This window comes from Pocillopora damicornis, chromosome 10 (genome assembly GCF_964200805.1).
Source record: "Pocillopora damicornis chromosome 10, jaPocDami1.2, whole genome shotgun sequence".
Classification (NCBI taxonomy): domain Eukaryota; kingdom Metazoa; phylum Cnidaria; class Anthozoa; order Scleractinia; family Pocilloporidae; genus Pocillopora; species Pocillopora damicornis.
Window position 1 is genome coordinate 11871134 of NC_142679.1, and position 15162 is coordinate 11886295.

The 15162-nt window shown below is 38.5% G+C and overlaps 1 long non-coding RNA gene and 1 pseudogene across 2 annotated transcripts in view; one reads left to right on the forward strand and one right to left on the reverse strand.

The window, feature by feature from the left end:
• Positions 1–939: 939 nt before the first annotated feature.
• Positions 940–15162, reverse strand: part of LOC149038934 (TNF receptor-associated factor 4-like) — a 24721-nt pseudogene continuing 10498 nt past the window's right edge. Inside the window, exons 7-11 of the transcript XR_016180270.1 lie at positions 6142–6240; positions 4136–4300; positions 2481–2555; positions 2005–2082; positions 940–1354 (exon numbers count right to left, since the gene is read on the reverse strand). The product of XR_016180270.1 is annotated as a TNF receptor-associated factor 4-like (transcript). The remainder of the gene's footprint in view (positions 1355–2004; positions 2083–2480; positions 2556–4135; positions 4301–6141; positions 6241–15162) is intronic.
• LOC149038935 (uncharacterized) overlaps positions 14063–15162 on the forward strand; it is a 2203-nt gene continuing 1103 nt past the window's right edge. Inside the window, exons 1-2 of the long non-coding RNA XR_016180271.1 lie at positions 14063–14287; positions 14811–14908. This is a non-coding gene — a long non-coding RNA (uncharacterized LOC149038935). The remainder of the gene's footprint in view (positions 14288–14810; positions 14909–15162) is intronic.

The following is a 15162-nucleotide window of genomic DNA, read 5'->3' on the forward strand; positions in this document are numbered from 1 at the left end:
TTAAATTTTGTAAAACATCATACTGAAATTACACTGCCATACTGTTACTCTGGTTACTTTCCTACAACTTGCACGAGCTAGTAGCCAATCAGATTCTGCGAAATACCCAAGATCAATGAGTGAGTAAGAACTGGTCCATACTAGCATAAATGCAACAGCAAATGTTACATGATGCGAATGGACTTACATTCATCTTCTTCCAATCATTAGGGCTAAACGTCTAACCTAAAAGCCAAAACTGATGAGCTCAAACAGAAAATAGCTACCGAGAAATAGAAAACGATGATTAACTGTTTCGCCTTTCAAGTAATTTTGAACTGATTACTCAAGATAAGGCCAATATTTGTACTTACTGTAATTATTCGATTTAGTGTCAGGGGCGCTTATTTACTTTTGGTACATTAGGAAAGGGCGCTTATTCAAACCAGGGCACTTAACTTTTTTTTGAGAAAGAGTAGAATATACGGAAAAAGTTTTGATGTTTATTTAAAAAAGATCTATGAGACTGGGAAACGGACTTCTTGTCTTAAGATCCAAAGACAAAAATGACCACCCAAGCAGCAATCGTCACAAAATTTTACGACGAAGTCATTCGTTTGAAGGAACTATGCACCTAATGGACACAATAGTTGAAAGACAGAGAAGTAGACCACTGTTTTTCTATTGAGGCTGCAAGTGAGAAATTAAAGCAAGATAAACCATGCACGCACAGTTGATCTCGGTGAACATGTAGTCTAGCAATGCTATCACCTGAAATAGAGTAGGGACACCTATTAACAAAATCCAAATTCGAGGGGCGCTTATTGGAACGAGGGCGCTCGATCGAATCATTGCGGTGTGAAATGTTTTCGTTCATTGAGGTGCATTTGTAATAGGCGTCTAAATTTAACTATTTGCACAATGCCTAACCTACAGCGCCAACTCTTTACTACGATTGACTGGATTGGAAAGCTGGTTTACTAACTTAAAACAGCTCTCCTCAACAGGTGTCAACTACCATCGGCACCAGACAAACGATTTATTCGCTACATTAACATCACAAACAAACCGAACAGGACGATGACTCATTAATTTAGACCACCGATCGTTCTTTTTGCTGGGACTCTTCCTCAACTTGGGCCATCAATTATTCTCTTTGCTGTGACTCTTCCTCAACTTGGTCCACCAATCATTCTGTTTGCTGTGACTGTTCCTTAACTTGGGCCTCCAATTGTTTTATTCGCTGATACTGTTCCTTGACAAGGCTGACCAGTTCTTTAACCTGCAACTGACTGGCGTCGTAGCAATGGAGGGCTAGGTTAAAGTGACGTTCAACTTGGGACCTTGAATGAGAACTGATGTTGGATCGTGGAAACTAGAAAGATCAAGGTGAATTAAGCTTCTTTTTAAATCGAAGTAACTCTCAAAGTCGTTCTTTGAGGTGCATTTGTAATAGGCGTCTAAATCTAACCATTTGCACAATGCCTAACCTACAGTACCAACTCTTTTCAACGATTGACTCTGAAAAGCTGGTTTACTAACTAAGAATAGCTCTCCTCAATAGGTGTCAACTACCACCGGCACCATACAAACGATTTATTCGCTACATTAACTTCACAAACAAACCGAACAGGACGATGACTTCTGCTCAGGTTATCTAGACCTCATTCATTACTACCAGCAACAGTCTTTCTCACGACTACACTCACCTGCACGATCAGACTACACTATAAGAAGAGTTGATTTGTCCTCTAGAAGTTTAATCTTTTACACATGTTACCCCCCGCGTTCAAACCATTTATTGTATTGCTATGTAAGTTAACTCTTTTGAACCACGGTAAGCAACCATAACCTGTGACGCCTTGATCGATAACGGTATCTGATTTTACGTCTTGTAGGCTTTTGCAGGACAACCTTTCTTGTCACAGGCTTATTGCTCGTATTTTTCCTTGCCCCGTAAATATACTACGCATTGTTTGGCATGGTTTACTCAATAAGGGAAATAATGTTTAGGCAATTCCATACCATAGCATCGCATCCTAAGTATCTGTATTCACAGTGGACTTCAGTTTCAGGACATTCATCGCGAATGTGAACCTCGAGCTATAAAAAAGGCAACAAAAAAATTATGAACCATTCTTCGTGAACTGTGAGAATGAACATGCAAGTTTCGGCATGGACAATTGCTCAGCCTTTTGTCTTCCTCAAGACTTCAGTTCTGGGAACACCAGATCGATCTATGATCTCCAATGATATGGCTGGCATGTAAACATATTAAAAATATTTCTGGATAAACCTTAATCTTCATAGCTGAACCTAATATCCCATAGCCCTTTATTGCTAATCCCAGCTTAAAATTCAGATGGTCTTGATATGTTTAATTGGACGGTTGTAGAAATATTTGGACTTCGCCTTAGAGAGACCGACTGAGACACGCTCAAAGTTAGCATGCTGTTTCTGATAGCAGCCTTTATCGCTGCTTATAATCGGTGTAAACAAACCTTTTCTCGTGGAATCTGTCTAGAGCCGCACTTGGTGCACTGAACAGGAAACCTTTGGCAAACTTTTAAATGGTTCTAAAGAACAAAGGAGAACATGCTTGAATATGATGCTGCGTATCACCAGCACGCGCGAACAAGCTGCAGACCGCTTGACTTTCTAGTGACATTGGATCTACTCAACAACAGCAGATAACTAATCATAATTTTGGATAGAGTTCAAGAGTTTGTCAAACCTTCTCGCGACTCTCTCCTGAAATATACCGAATTTGAAGAAAATTCTCACGAAATTTTAAGCGGAGAAACGACCAAATAAACTTTAAAACACATATCAAACAAATATGTTCTCTTTCTCTGAGAAATGACCGTGGTTCTTCGGCGGTTTTCGTTATATAAAGGGTTCCTTGCACACTTGAATTTCCCGAGATGCACAAGGCGTAGAAAAATGATAAATTGGTCTTGAGCATTTGCAATGCGATCAATATCACAAAGCCGTTGATTAAATCAGAATTGTTTTTAGCGCTCGAACAGGACTTGATTTAGCTTTGATAGATAGCTTATAACACCTTTTAATCAGCAGTCTTAATGCTCAAAAGTATTAATTAATGTATTAAATAGAAAATAATACATGGGCGCGTGTAGATACGGAATTTATCTTCGAGTGTTCAACTTGATAGCTCACGCGTGAGCGCAATCGTACGAGTGAGATGTCGAATTGAACACGAGAAGAGAAATTTTACATCTACAATCAACCACGCATTATTTTGTTTATCATATAAACACAATAGCCCTTTGCTGACAATACTTTATTAATGAATGAAAATGAAAGGATCGACAATCCCCGAATAAAAATGTAAAGTGCGTTGGCACAAGCAAGATGAAAACATGCGTTGATCACTATGAAAACAAACAATGGGCGTAATTTTCCTTACCGACAGATGAAATCTTTCAGGTACACAAAATCGGCCTGTGGCAAATCTTCCAGTTGTCAATTGTCGTTCTCAGCCGCAAGAAATGCCATTACCAAAGCCACTGAATGCGTAACTTTCGATTTTCCTCTACCTATCTATTCGATATGGATTTTTTTGTGTTTTAGCAGCCATAATGCAAAACAATTCCGTTAAACGACGTTAGATTGAGAATGGCGAAAGTTTTGCCGTTCATTCATCAACCTGACCGAGTAGCGCGAAAGGCGAGTGCCGTGTCAGCATCAGACACACATATACCTGTGTTGTTACAGCCTTTCTCAGGGCTGGAAATCCTTGTGTAACACCTTAGTTTATATGATAAAAAGTTTTTGAACGCAGGGAACCTTTGTAGTTATATTGTCACGCATCGCCCTCTTCCTCAAGAGTTTAAAGGGAACAATTACGTGACATCCCAAAGAATGGCTGCGAGGGAAAGGGGACCTCACAACCTAGAGTAAAAGTGTGGCTGGAACATTTTTTTTCTTAGAAGTTCTCATAGAAGAAGACAGTGCAATGTGTAAATATATCAATTACATAAATTGAAGGCTGGCACTACACTGCAAAAGAATTGCAGCGTTGAGAGACCACTGACAGATGGAAAGTATCCTTTACTGTGATGCCAACTTAGCAATATAATTGGGTCTAAGTAAATTGATTTAAAGTTCATTGTTAATATGGATGTCTACATACTTGCTTTTGAGGAAGGACGAATAATTGTTGACAATGCTCACAGTTTATCTTCCTCCAAAAACAATGGAATGACTCGTGAACTTTCAGGTCTTTCTTGGTAAACTTCTCTGTACATCCTGAGTTTGAACATTGCACTTCTTTCAACAGACATCCTGACTGGTGTTTCTACAAATTTAAAAGACAGAGTTGTTATTGATACATTTTGATGGGAAATAAACAATTCCTTAAAGGCCAAATTAAACAAGCCGGCTTAAATTTTAATTGTCGTTAATTATGGTCAGCTTTAATTTCCGTGTCATAAATGAGGGGGGTCGCCAATTTAATTTCTGCGCCCCTATTACTTAATTCCTCTACTTTATTTCCGAAACAAGTGCGAAACAGCTCACTCTTTTCAATTTTTCTTTTCTTAGCTTTTGAGCATCAAAGTCTAAAAACACTTGTTTGTGTTATCTTAAAAAAATTCTGGTTCTTTGCATATGTCTCCTTAACGTCCCTCATCAACGCCTTTTTCGATTCAACTTCCTTTAGTCGTAAGTAACTCTTTCCTTCCATTTGTGTGAAGCTGAGACGCTTCAAGATCAACTAAATGACCTTTCTTACTGGAAGCACGAACGTAAATTTCCCCAAATAAGGTAAGCTAAAATGGCAAATTTAGAAGTACTTTTGAACTGAAGTCCGCGTTCGATATTATTTCATTAGACCGAAATGTTCGAAATGTTAGAGTAGTATAAGTACACTGATTTTTGTTTATAATAAAGTTCGGATATAACGCGGGCTGTCTTTAGTTGAAAGAGTGTGCTTTATGAGAGTGTATAGCACAGAGCTGAGCAAAAGTTGTCATGCCATCTGCCAAATTGTACTATGTCCGACCTTTTCCAGGATTTCTCTCTAGCTTTTTTTCGTTAATTGAAGGTGAAATTTCGGAACAAGCGAGCCGGGAAGTAGCAACAGAAAAACCAAACAAAGGTTTGTAAACATGCCAGGTGCCGTAATTTACGTTATTATAACGTGAGCAGAGACGAAAATCCGAAATGAGGAAACGAAAGGACAGTCCGAATTTCTAAGGTTTTCACGCTCAGTTAGATTGCAAGCTTACGTACAGTAATAAAGTCAAACACAGCTAATACTCGTAAAGAATATTAAGTTTCTTGTTCAAAAATAAAACAGAACAAACCAGGAATGATGGAAAATGCAGCCAAACTGGCATGACTATTGACAGCTTTAGTCTTATATAGCCAATCCGATCACTTGAACCATTCTAAGAGGGATTCTGATTGGCTTTTTGTAGCGTGCTTTGTGAGAGCAAAGAACATGCTGACGACACTGTTGTTCGCTTTGGAGATAAAGTTTGTTTTGAAAATCGAGAGTAATGTGTAGAAAATTTAACGGATTCTTTATTATAAAACAAGTTATTATAAATATATGAAAATCATATATGTGCACTGCAGTTAAAGAAACGAATATAGAATCGAGCCTCGCAGTTATGAACACTACTGAACTAGTGTTTGAAATTAGGTCCGAAAAAAATTCAGGCCCGTACGGGATTTGAACCCATGACCCCTGCCAAACCGGTGCAGTGCTCTACAAACTGAGCTAACAAGCCAACTAGGAGCTAGTCATTATGTTGGATCCAAATAAACCTTCCAAGTGGTGAATAATGGCTGTAAATATATGAAAATCATATATGTGCACTGCGGTTAAAGAAACGAATATAGAATTGATCCTCGCATTTATGAATACTACTGAACTTGTAGTTGAAATAGGGCCTGAAAAAAATTCAGATCCGTTGGGGATTTGAACCCATGACCTTTGCGATACTGCTCTCAGGAAGTGGGGAGAAACTCTCGACTACGTCTTGTATTTCTCCCTACACTTCTTTCGTGCACTAGCCGCTTCCTGCGTGCTTTACAACAGCACAGAGCACTGTCAAGGCCTCTCTATTTGTTAATTAAGAAAAGTCACAAATGATTGGATTTTTTGTTCCATATCAGACACTTTAGTTACACCTCAACAGCATGCAGTGCTCCAGTCCATGAACATTCATCATGGGGACACTTCACGGTCAGATCCAGGATTTCACGTTGATGGGCAGAATCTGGAAATATCTGCCAAAATAAGAATTATTTCAAATTCATATCCAAATAATCCAAGTCCAAATGTAAAAATAGGCAGTCGATGTCAGCATGTAGCTTACTGCACCTGTAATTACTTAGAATACCGTATTTAACCGCCCTGAAACGACTCTAGAAATTACTCACAACTTAAGATATAGTGCAACTAAAAATGCAAGCTCCGCGATGAACGAAACAAATACATTATTAGTATAAATATAATATGCTTTTGACACCTGAACCACCCGTAACCGCCCCTACCTCCCTTACTAAGCAGAATTTTGTCCCCAAACTTTCTCTATCGTTAGGAGATCAACAAACCAATCAGAATCCTTCGTTTGCATAAATATTTTAATGGCTTTAGGGGGTACTAGAGGGGCATCATTCTATACATTCACACCAAATGATCAAATATTTAAGAATATGGCGTCCACGCGGCCGACCTTCAAAATTTTTAAGTCGAATTTTTCGGTCCTTCGCGATCGAGTTAGACCTTGTGGAACTCAGAATATAATGTAGCAATGCTATAGAATACTCTGTTTGGAAAATAATGGACGTCAAGGTCTTAAAGGTGACAGAATAAACTCTCGAGTCAACGAGACTACGATTCTCTAAAGCAATCCCAATTGTGGCCGTAAACCGAAAACCGAACTTTCAGACTTCAAGCAGGGCCTAGCGACAATTTGACCACTCCACTGCCCGGTAAATATTACGTTTGACCGACAATGTGTTCAAAAAGTATTGTTTGATAGAAGATTTTGCGTCAAATCATAGTACTTTCAGAATTTTCATCATAACGCTACGCAATTACACACGGACAAATTTGCATAATTCACTTTGAAATTGATCCGCATGCCTATTTGCACACATGCGCAAATATTTAGCGATTTAAATCTTTTATCTAGATTTTTAAGTAAAAAATCAATCGCGGAACAAATAATCGCAGCAATGCGACAGATAAAAGGAAAGACATGAGAAAACGAGATTTTGTTCAGGCTACCTGACTATCTCCCCACATATTACACGTGGTTGCGTGACCTGTTTCCATAGAAACTCTTACCTTGTCACGTGATAGTGGTTCCCTATCTACTGGACACAATGGCGAAGGGCGTCTGCAGACAGTCAGTGAAGAAATAGAAGAAAGGAATGTTCTTTAAAGATAAATCCTTTATTGTGAAAGGAAACCACAGTTGTGGAGGCATGAATAGAATTGAATAAGTACAGTAATGGAAATTGAGTGGGAGATAAAATACTCAAATTCAGAACATAGCTCTTTCAATGAAACACAATAAAAAGTGGTTAACCTCGAGCTCCGAATCCTTATAACTCTTGCATGAGCTGAAGATGCTATATTTAGGATATGGATCGATTACAGTATATTTTTTGTTCCAGATATAGTTGTTATACATTGTAAAATGCCCGTGCTATGACTACATGCAAAATCGCATTCGACATTACCGCAAGAGTGATTCCATACAAATGTTGCAGAGTCTGTGTCCACATCCTACAATCTGAACTGGATCCCTCATTGGGAAAGAGCACTCAAGACATTCATAGTTATCAGGAACATTACCGGTGAACTCGTAGTCATATCCGCCAAGTTCTGGTACGTGTGGGCTCGCCGCCATGATAGTTTGGCTATCGACGGGAATGAAACCGAAACAGGAAGTTTGAGGTGGGTGGCGCCAAAACTCCTGGGGACTGGGAATAGTGGCCGTTGTAGAATGCTGGGGAGTTTGGGCTATAAAAAAGAAGCTCAAGGTGTACTCTTTAAATGCGTAGCATAATCATATCAACTTAATTCAAACTAAACGTTATTTTTTGTTCAGAAGATAAGCTTAAACAAAGCAAAAGGAGTAAGGTACGACGAGTCTTTTCTTTCGTGGAAGATTTGATTCGCTTTTGGTATTTCTCTCTGTGAAATGAAGCTCCTAAATTTTGTCTGCTCGAACGAGATGTTACTCTGTTTCTGTGCACCAATTATCGTCAGTTAGTGATTAACTGGCTGTTGTTAAACCAAACTGTACTGACCAAAAAGGTGTATTAAACAGCAAGAATGAGAACTTTTCACTTCCGGCTGCCGTTTGCGTCTCAAAACGTTGGTTGCTTGAGCTCTCTTTTATAAGTTCCAGACCCCTTGCAGAGCTCTCCCCAGCTTGCGTTGCTCCGGGCCCCATACTTCTCGCGCGGCCAAAACAAAAGTGCATACTGATTGGCCAATGATGAGCGCCTGTTCGTAGGCAAGAATATCTATGATCCCGGATATTACTGTTAGAGTTGCTGGGCACAGACAAAAGTCGTCTGAAGTGGAGAGTATTCAGTCTACTAGTGCGTTATAATCTGGCATCATCAAGGAGAAATAGCACGGTACTGTGTGCTCTTCGTTTGTGTTAGACAACTATTTGTGTGTTTTACAGTGAAGACTTGTTCAGCTTTGTCTATTTCGTGTGACAAAAGGGAGAAACAAAACATAAACACAGATCTGTCTATGATTACGCTGTCTGTGACTAAGTTACAACGACCCCGATTTGTTCTTTATGGTTTGTTGCATCCTTCTATCTCCTCTTCCAAGGCAATTTTTGTTTTAAAACACTTACCCTCTCAGCAGTTCAGATTCATAGATTAACCAATCGCGATCTGATCACTGACAAACTTCCCTGTTTTAAACAGTTCAGTCATGTTTTCAGTCATTGGCCGTTGAGATAACTTTGATTTATATTTTACGAATATTGATCGAGAAGTGCCCAATTGATTACACCTCTGGAAGTAAATGATCTTTTTTTGTGACCGTGAGTGCGTTCCTTTAAACTGCAGAGCTAGTGATGTCCTTAGAGCTGATTATACCTTTGGCAACGTAAGTAAACAACCAGCTGGTATAAAAACCAACTAATTTAAAAGTTTTATCATTTTTAATTTCTTGTAGTGGTTTTATTTCAACGGTTATATAATTTTGATATTGGAAAATACAAAAAGCCATCTTACTACCAAAGCATTGTTGGCAAAGCTAATCATTTGGGAAGGCAAGCTTTTCAGTTGCGTTGAGTTGCTCGAATAAATGCGCAAATTCCATACATGTTCAAATGCGCATGACAAGATTAAAAACGAAATAAAAAGGCTAAAAAGCTAAAATTACAATTAAGAGTAAACTTACAATAATTTAAAAAGCTAAAATTACTATCAAAAATAAACTCACAATAATAAAAACAACTATGATAACAATGCATGACGGAAAAGGTGACTTTTTAGCTTGGCTTTAAAAATACTAACTGTGCTGGCACTTCTTATGTCAAATGGTAACGCATTCCACAGTTTCAAGTTCACGACGCTGTCTCCCCCGAGAGAGCTACCAACATGAAGCCTTTCGTCACAGTCCTATGAAACATACATGCCTCCCCTTACACTTATAATTTACTCGTGAAATTGTATTCTCAGACAAAATATCACACAAGGTACAAAAATGCTAAGTATTACTTTTCAGTAGACGTACTACCCTCCTCCTAAACTTCAGGTAGTTGTGTTCTGTAATTTCTCTCTGTGCCTTTTAACAGACAGTTATGTTCACGATGGACGAAGACATACAAGAAGCCATGGCTCAGTATGATCAGACGTATGAGGGAGACGAGGAGGACGAAGACGAATTACTAGGGAGCTGTTACTTTGAACAGCCGTCCACTGCTGATCAGGCAAAGGAAAGGGTTAGACATGCACTATTGATTAGATCTGTTGTCATGTAGTCCGATGTGTTGAACTCCCCACGTCTGTCTGCGGGCAAAAAAAAATTCCTCCAGAAAGAAGCCTTACGTATGAACGATATAGTTATTTTCACGTTTGTGGCTTCTTGATTATATAAAAAGGGCTGCGCTTACAATTAAAGAAATTGTTTAGGTGCAGAGATGTTGTATCTTTTTTTTATCAGTCGCGATAAAATAATGATGTTCACCACCCCATTCCCCTGTATAAAAATTTATCGTTGGAATATAAGATATAAGTCCTCTACCTCACTTACTTTGCTGATGCACCTTGAACTGAAACGGCTGTTCATATTAATTTGTGTGTTTCTCTGTTTTCTGAAAGACAAGTGGAGATCGACCGCTTACATCGGCCAAACAGCATACAAAGAAATCAGAACCCGCTTCAGAACTTATTTCTGGAGGTTAGTCGTCTCATAACTTTTTATAGATTGTCTGCAACGTTGGTTAATCCAAAACATACTTCTTTGAAGTGATTCCTCTTCTAATTTTCTGAATTAACAGAAGATATACCAGACAGTTCTGCTGACTTCCTAGAGGGTCGAGGTATGTTTTAAAGTATAGTTAAACTGCTAGGAGTCTGTTTTTCTTTAGTTATGTACACACACGGTACGAAACAGATCGACATGACAGGGTGTCTAGACCCAGCACTTTCCCGTTGAAACGTCAGTTAAACGTAAAAATCACTTGGGTGTTATTTCTGTTTTAGTTTGATTAGTTCTTCAGTTCAATTTTGTCTCGACGTGGGGAGATCCGTACCACATGGGACTCACTGGAATCGAACTTCTGGGACCTTATCAAGAATCCATTCCTCTTTCATACAGCATGTTGAAGGTAAGATACGATGCATTGTAAAGCAAGAGAAAGAACTGAAGGAGTAGAAGAATATAACAAGCTTCTTAGTACTTGAGACATTGAAAAGACTGAGTGTTGGGAAGTCAAGTGTCTCTCTATACCAAGTTTTTTATTTAATCTCATGAAGTCTGTGATTGCTATTTTGTAACTTTATTTCACCGTTATTGTTCACAGGCCAAACAAGTTCACGTTAAGCTCGATGATAGGAATATTTCACCACCTGAAGGATTTCTTTTGAGAAAAGGTGAACCGATTGTCTAATACGGAACACATTTCCACAATATTTATGGACATTCTTTCGTATAACATCTTTATATCTGAATTACATTTATTTTTCAGGGCCGGATAATATGCATTTAATTTTTCGATCATGGGTAGGATGTTTTCTTTATTAAAACGACAAGAGGATATGCAGTGCATGGTACTTCGACCAAGGACGTGGAACGCAGGTGCAGTTATAGTTTCTTTGCCACTGTAAAAGAATCTGCTTTTTAAACGGTGTGAAAGTAACGAGGCGTAATGCATTGTTAAGTGTCTTTTGTTTCCGACGTTTACTGTTTGATGGTCTGTTGTTGTAGCTGTTTTCATACCGTGCGCAGTAAATGGTTGTTTTTCACCTTCGTCATTCCTACTGATTTAGTTGAAATGATGCCACTGTTATCTTTAGAAATGTTATGTAGTTAAAGGATGTATTAACAACCGACGCCAAAGCTTACCTACAGTGACCTCATACTCTTTCGAAAGATCGATTACTATTCGTTATATGCACCGAAGGTTTCACCCAAACTGAAACTTATCGACGCCAAAGCTTATCTGCAGTGACCTCATGCTCTTTTGAATGATCGATAACTATTCATTATATGCACCGAATTTTTAACCCAAACTAAAACTTATCGAAGCAAGATAAGCGGGATACGCAGTCATTACTTGATTTCGAAGCGTTGTTATTTACGTTCAATGTGTTTCCTATTTTGTGATCTTACTCTGACTTATTCTGTTTTAGACCTGAAAGCAGGGTGAATTTGAAAAAGTTTATGCCAGACTATGAACCAACGTTAATGCCTTGTGGCTTTATCCTTCTAGTACATAGACTGATGAAACAATAAGTATTTCAAAACAATAGATTGACAATTTTTTCCGCTAACTTAAGAAAACTTGTTTGTCAGTATAATGGCATTTTCTCTATATCATTAGCTTCAAAGCAGGAGACTTTTTGTCAGTAACATTACGATTTCCAATAGTGTCTTGCTTTGCGCGGTTTTGTTTCAACCAGTTCGTTCAGGTAAATTTGAGACAAATTTGCTCTTATCTTCCACAAACCGAAACATCTTCGAAATGTTTCAATGCTCAACTATTAGGTAAATCAACTATTCCTTACTTAAGTACAGTTTTTACTGTTCAGTTTTCTGAAAGTGCAACAATAACGGAAACGTTTTAATATCATACGCCACTTCGCTACCCCTTCCCAGTAATAACCGAGTTAGTGAACATGGACCTTTTTTTCGGGTAAAACACAATTTTGTCTCAATATTAATAGGACAAAATAGATTACTGCCTGTGAATTACTTCTCCTTCACTTGTTACCAGTCGTATTTCAGTTTCAACTGTTTTCCACTTGGGGTGATCCTTACTACGTCGGTCTTAACGGCCTTGAATTTTACGATGAAAATGGCTACAGACTACGCCTTACGGAAAACAACATAACCGCACATCCTCACAGTGTGAACGTTTTACCAGGAGTAGTAGATGATATAATAACTCCTGACAAGTTGATAGACGGTGTGAATGACACTTACGATGGACGACACATGTGGTTAGTTCCTATCTTACCGGGATTGGTGAGGACCGTTTGTATTATTTGTTAAGTGTCACACACTTAAGAGCAATGGGCAGATGAGAACTCCCGAAGTAGATACATGGATGTAACCGGACTTCGGTGCGTGAAATCCTGAGAGGCAAAGTCGCAAACTGGCTTTATTATTGCGTCTCATTATAAAGAACGTGGCACAAGTTTCTATTTATGGAACGAACGAAAGCCAAATAAATGCAGTTAAGAAATGTTTACGACAGCTTACTGAATAATGTTTAGTAAAGGATTCCGAAACGATACTCAACTAGGAAAAAAACTTGTTAAGAAAATACGATACCTATAGTGATGATTATCTGACACCATGTGTGTATATTCTACACGTAGCTTTTAAAAAGTTTTCTGATCTTCGTTTTTTAGATCAATTTGATTTATGTGGTGTTTGATGAGCCCGTGACAGTTTCCATGGTAAAAATTTGGAATTACAGCAAAACGCCGATCCGGGGAGTTCAGCAGTTTTGGGTAAGACTTATAATCACACTGTTAGAATATGAGTATCATTCCAATTATACCATAGGCCGATACAAAGCGGTCATGGTTTCACATTTGTTTTCTCTAGTCGCGAATTTGCCTTCTGGTATTTTTCAAGTTCCAGCCGTTCGCTGGTACGCATTACCAAGGAATGACAGTAACGGCGAAATGCATAGCTTAAGTTGCATTTGCTCAGAAATTTTGACCAAGGAAGAATACTGGCACAAGTTTGGTCATTTGTACCAGCTCTGGATTTTCAGGGTTCCGAGGGTCGTGGGAGAGCCTGGGAAAGTCAAGAATTTCCGTTTTCTTACTTTAAGATCAGAAAATGTATGAATGAGACGTGGGTGATAGAAAGTCATGGAAATGGAATAAAATGTGGGGAGAAGGGAACAAAATACCGGGTAATGGAAATCATTAAAAATGTAACGGGTCAAGTCATAGAATTTTATAAACTCCGAAGAATATGAATACCCCGTTTTTGTGCACAGTGTTTCAGTTTTGGGAAATACTATTCGCCTGGTCGTACGTGGCTAGGAATCTTAAAATCCCTGTCGTATCTGCTTTATCTAAATTTGTTTTTGTTGTTGTTTTGTTAGCTGATAGTGGATGACTTGTTAGTGAATCATGGTATCCTATCAGAAGTCCCGGCTGTAACCAAAGGAATTCTTGATCTGAATTTGTTGTTGTTGTTGTTTTGTTGTAGTTGTTTTGTTAGCTGTCAGTGGATGACTTGTTAGTGAATCATGGTATCCTAGCATAAGTCCCGGCTGTAACCAAAAGAATTCTTCATCTGAATTTGTTGTTGTTGTTGTTTTGTTAGCTGCTAGTGGATGACTTATTAGTGTATCATGGTATCCTACCACAAGTCCCGGCTGTAATCAAAGGAATTCTTGATCTTAATTTGTTGTTTTTGTTGTTGTTGTTGTTTTTGTTAGCTGCTAGTGGATGACTTATTAGTGTATCATGGTATCCTACCACAAGTCCCGGCTGTAACCAAAGGAATTCTCCCCAACATAGACATGCCTACTCCACACCACATGATACTGTTCACTGATCACGAACAGATCGCTCTTGTGGAACGCAAAAATGTTCTCAGGTGAGCCAGGTGAAACCTGTTAGTGACCAGCGGTGTACATGAAATAAACACTACAGTTGGTATTATTCCCGTTGCAGAACTTGTCAGGATGGTGAAAATGTTAACTGTCCTCAGTACCGTTTTAGGTGCTTGTTTTGACACTATAAGCACATAGAACTGTACTTGTGTCTCTACTTTCTCGTTCCCAACAACAGAAACATTGATTAAATACTGGGAAGATTTAATGGTGTATTTGTGAAAGGAAATTAGTTTAGCAAAAAACGCCCAACGAAACAACAAAAAATGTAAAATAAAGGTAAATATGGGCAATTTGAAGGCCAAGGGCGCACGCTTTGTCGCAAGAAATCAAATTCAACGTAACTTTCATTTTCTTTCAGAGAACAGAAGCGTTTATTGTAGTTGCAACGGTGTCAAGTAGTTATTAATGTGCGAAGTACTTGTCTCTGTCAAGCACTTTATGAGCTAAATCTTGAAAAGTCTCGCGACCTTTATTTGTCTGTTTGTTTGTGCGGTTTTATTTCAGCAACAAAGGAGGTGAACAAGATGTCCAGCTGACAAATGATAAAAGAATTGTGTCTCACTATAGTGATCCAAAGTCAGCCGGCAAAGTCGCCGATCCTGGTACGTAACTTCTATTTCTAATTTAGAGCCAAGATAATTCAGGTTAGCTCCAAAAAGGTTCTCTCATCGGTGTGGTCCTTTCATTATTTATGTAAACTCTGTCCTAGAAGAAGCCCTCTCTAGATCATCAGAGTTCTCTTGAGGTGCCTGATTTTGGATAAACTTTACCTGACTCAGTATAGACATTTTCTCCACTGGTTCTAGCAGAATTTAAATGCCTGTTTTGTAAAATTTAATTGTGTCTTGTAAATCGG